At 41.9% G+C, this 4,739-nt stretch overlaps 1 long non-coding RNA gene across 2 annotated transcripts in view; it reads right to left on the reverse strand.

The window, feature by feature from the left end:
• Nucleotides 1–4,739, reverse strand: part of LOC309654681 — a 60,895-nt gene that overhangs the window by 23,209 nt on the left and 32,947 nt on the right. The window contains exon 2 of one of the 2 annotated variants that reach the window (XR_014260400.1): nt 277–1,744. The exons of the other annotated variant lie outside the window; for it this stretch is intronic. This is a non-coding gene — a long non-coding RNA (uncharacterized lncRNA). The remainder of the gene's footprint in view (nt 1–276; nt 1,745–4,739) is intronic. 2 annotated transcript variants of the gene reach the window in all.

Below are 4,739 nucleotides of genomic sequence, written 5' to 3' on the forward strand. Positions count from 1 at the left end.
TAAGGGATCAGAACAGGGTAGAATGATTAATTCTTTGTGTCAGGAAAACATGAAGAGTTACAGAAAAGAAATGGTGTTTGAGCAGAGTCTTGCAGGTGAAGAGGAGCTTGTCATACAACAGAGTTAGTTGACAGTACAGTGGTCATGTCTGAGAGGGGACAAACTGTCCTGCATTCCTAGAAATGTGCAGAAAGGAGAGACCAGAGACAGGGTTTGGTATGTGGGCTGAGGTAAAGATGCAATAACCCAATTCAAATATATTTGGAAATACTCTACCGATGATAATGAGAAGCTTTGGAGAATATACCTGGAAATGAAGATGATCTATCTGTGTGACAACAAGCAAGCACTCTGAACGCAGAGGATGTACTTAATTGGAGACAGGAGAATCTGGGGACAGAAAGATCAATTAGGGTGCCCTGTTACCATAATTCAGGAGAGAGATGGGCCTCAGGGCACATCAGATAAACCACTGGGGCTGCTGGGAGTTGCAGGAAGAAAGGGGTCAGAGAGAAAAGGGGGTACCCCACAAGGATAACTGGATGCTAACTGACCCAATGAGAAGTGCAGAAATAGCTCCCTACTTCCGAAGTATACATGGCCCTTATTGTATATCTTGCTTAAAATAGGTACACATCTATATTAATTCCAAGAAAAGACTTAGGTGTGACACATCGGAGAAAGGCTCTAAGACTCGGGAACACGGATGATCCACCAGGCACCATGCTGGACACTGCACACGTTGTCGCAAAGACTGTATGTCAGGAGCTCACCCATGTCCTGACCCACTGGCGAGGCCAGACATCTACCTCTTGCATGGATCAGCCTTAGCAATCCACCAAGCATGGCTCATTTCTCTCCATTTCTCTTGCCCAGCAACAAAATGAATCGCTTTTTTCATGACATCAGCCCTACAAATCAATTCAATGAATTAAAACGGGCCCTGCTGGACCACAACACAAGCCAAGGGTGTCAGATCCTCTTTCCTCCCACTGGCCCTCATGGATCAAAACTGCTCCGGTGTATCTGAAGAGAACAGCTCAGGCTCCCCCTGCCCAGCGCTACGTGGGCTTGAACAAGGCCAGACCACCACCCTTAGGGACAGCTGAGATGCTCCTGAAGTGTCAGAAGCAGCCCTGCCAGCCTCCCAGCCTCCGCCATGTTCTGTGTGATGGGTATTGATTTCAGACACTGTTTCAGAGCAAAACTGAAAGCGTGTGCCTTTGCAGCTTGTCAAGAACTCAGGCCCGACTTTCACAAGGGACTTTGCACCAGCAGCCTTGTGCCTGGTGCCTGGGAAAGTGGAGTCAGGCCCTCCGAGGCCTGTTTCCTCACTCTCTGAGATTCGATGAATTACTCGCCAGTCAACATTTGCATTCTTTTAACAAGTGTACATAAAGTCCTCCAACTAGGAGAAAAGGGAGGGGAAAACAGAAGACCTTCAGTCATTGGTGTGGACAAGATTCAAGCAGAATATAAAATGTCAACATGCTCAGATGCCTCTATCTTTTGTACTTTTGGGGGTCTGTTGTTCTTTTGAGCAAGTCCGTATCTATTCAACAGACATTTATTACACGTTATAGTAGATTTTGGGGTGGGGATAAGGAAATCAATCAGGAAGTCCCTGCCTCAAAGAAACCTGCAATCTAGGAAGGAAACAGATATGGATACAAGTGCTACAAGGAAGGAAATCAAAGTGGGTGAGGAAATAAGAAATAGGAGATGGATCTGAGCTGCATTGATGCTGGGGTAAGTAAGGATTTTCAGCCTTGTCCCAGATGGATTATTAAAAAGAGAGAATATTAGGATCAAAAGTGAAACTGTTGTCTGCTGTTTAGTTGCTGGTGAAATGTTAATATCAATAAAAGCCTTGAATGTGACCTCCACATCAGATAGATCATCTAGCTGAACATTCTCCCCACATTTTACTTATTTTTTAACTTGTCAATCATTTATTCATTCAACAGATATTTATTAAGCACAGTGTAACTAACAAAAACAATAAACATGTTCATGATTATTCATACACACATAAAACTTCTGTAAACAGTTATAAAGCATGACCTAAACTTGAATTGTTAAAAATCTGTAATAAAAGGCATTAATTTTTTTGTCAGCCTGAAGCATTCGACCATGACTATGTACTTGGCACATGGCAGGTGCTCAAAAATGTTTGTCCTGTGAGAAGAGGTACATCTAATTTCCTTAGGTAGCTAAGAGCATCATTCCCGGTTTCTCCTCACAATTTAAATCCAAATGACACTAGAGTGGTCATATTAATCTGAGTTTCAAGTTTTCAGATCCTACATTTTGACTATAAAGTACGGTTTTGCAAACCATCTTTTTATAAAAAGCTGCAGAATGTTGAGAATAAAGTAACCTAGGAACGTGGGCCCTGAGCAATGAAACAGTCTGATATTGAAAGTAACCTTGAGGTTTCTCTCTTCAACCTCAGAGAACCACAGGAAGAGAAAGCAAATATAATGGTGGAAATAAAGTAAGATAGGTGTTTAAAATGGCCTAAAATGCTATCTATTTTTAATGATCTCAGATGCTAGAAATCCAAGGAAGGAAAGTCAAATTTGAAAATAACCAGTGAGCCTTTACTTGGTATTCAATACCGTATTTCACAAAGTTTCTAAACTTCCCTGTATCATCTTCTGCAGTATACCATAAGGGCATTAGCGTCCCCAATGCTTAGGAATTAAACAGGAAGAGAGAGAAGAAATGCATAGGGGCAGGCTTGTAATAAAAGATCACTAAATGCAAGCTAAACGAAGCCAGAGGTCAACCTACATAATTGCAGGAGAATCTCAGACCACTTGTTCATACATCTATTTCATTCAATCAACAAAACTTTACTTAACCCCTAATATTTGCCAGGTACTGAGCTGGGCGGCTTGTCACCCAGAAGCTTGTCATCCAGTAGATCACGCTAGAAATGTCTATTGATCTAAAATTATGAATAAACCATCTCATCTTTTTTCATAAGTTAAAATTGCGTCGTCATTCTACATTCTATTTCTCTCTCATTCATTCATTCAGCCAGTCAGTTGCTTATCCGACAAAGATTTAAGCATTTAATCTGTATCAGATATTTTCCTAGGTTCAAGGGATACCCAAATTAATAGAATACAGTACCTGCCCGTAAAGAGGCAAGGATTTCTAGTAATTCTGGTTAAATATGATTGACACAATAATTACTACATAAACAAAATGCTATAAAAGGTACCAGCAAGAGGTGGGGAGGGTGAAGAGGGATTTCTAAAGTTTTAAGGAAAAAAGGGAGCTGGCATTTGATTTGGGTTCCCCAATATGTGTAACAGCTTCCCAAGCAAAGGCGATGGAGGAAAGGCATTCTTGATTGAGAGCAGGACAGGCAAAGAGGCAGAGGAACAAGAGTGCGAGGACAGTAAGGCCAGGAGAGCTGGACGGCCACATGCTTGGGGCTGACGACTCCACACCGCAGAGTCAGGCACAAGCAGGAAGATCTTGGGGGCTCGGCAAGGAATTTGGGCTTCATCCCGTCACTTGGGGGGTGCTTTCAGATACCTACACCCTAACTTCATCAAGCAAGGCTTAGAAAATTTAAACCCAAGAGCAAGTCTATCAACACACAAAGAGCTATTTCGTTTTGCTTAGAGAATAAAACATGACAGTCCTCCTGGCTGGGCTAAATTTTGAGTGGATATTGAAATGTTTAGCCTATAGAGAAAGGGGAGATCACTATTAGGCCATATTTAAGGTTCGTTTGTCATTCCTCCATGCCTTTATTCAACTGCTTCACGTCAGTCCCTGCAGGATGCCAAGCACTGTATTAGACCCTTTGACTCTAAATAATAATGAAAATAGGGAATTTCCTGGCTGTCTAGTGGTTAGGACTCAGCACTTTCATTACCGGGGCCTGGGTTCGATCCCTGGTGAGGGAACTAAGATCCTGCAAGCTGCGTAGCGTGGCCAAAAAATAAATTAATAAATTAATAATAATAATAATAATGAAAATAGACATATAAGGGTTTAATAGTAGAGTTGGCCAAACAATATAAGTGCAGGGCATCAGAGAAAGCCCATAGCAGGGACCCTTGACCTGGCCTGGGGTGGAGGGGTCCATACCTTAGAATTGAAATGCCATAGAGAATTGCCCCGTGGTATTTCACTGGGAAAGCCCACTGGGTGATGTCCAAGCAAACCTAATAGTTGACATTCCACCAGCGGGTCCCGTCCCCTGGAGTTGCTGCACCTCCCTTGAATGCGCTTTTCTGAATACACATGGACACGAAAGAAAGCAAATCCTTCTGCAGGTGACAGAACTAATTCCCAGGTCCCCATCTTCTCTGCCAGTCTGGAGCGACCCCCTGAATCTTGTTCATAAAACTAGGATGGAAAAGGAAAACAAATGCATTTCACTGAAAAGAAATCGCAAGGCTGCGACTGACTCCATCACTTCTGTCAGTAGATGGGAAATTCAAGCGCAACGCCTGTATATAATTACCCATCATGTCTTGAATACAAAATTACTGATTTAACAGGTGACACATTCCACACACAAATACTGTAATAATATAAAAGGAGAGTTGGACAATAGATTCCATAAATAGAAGAGATGCGTAGTAAAGATTTTTTTGCTGCTATTTTATTTTATGCATTGTGATGACATACACACTACAAATTTATAATCACTTCGAAAATAGGATCTATATATTGGATTTCTTTTCATCTGATCACAAAATCTCTGCCAC

This window comes from Balaenoptera physalus (genome assembly GCF_965194825.1).
Source record: "Balaenoptera physalus genome assembly, chromosome: 2".
NCBI lineage: Eukaryota > Metazoa > Chordata > Mammalia > Artiodactyla > Balaenopteridae > Balaenoptera > Balaenoptera physalus.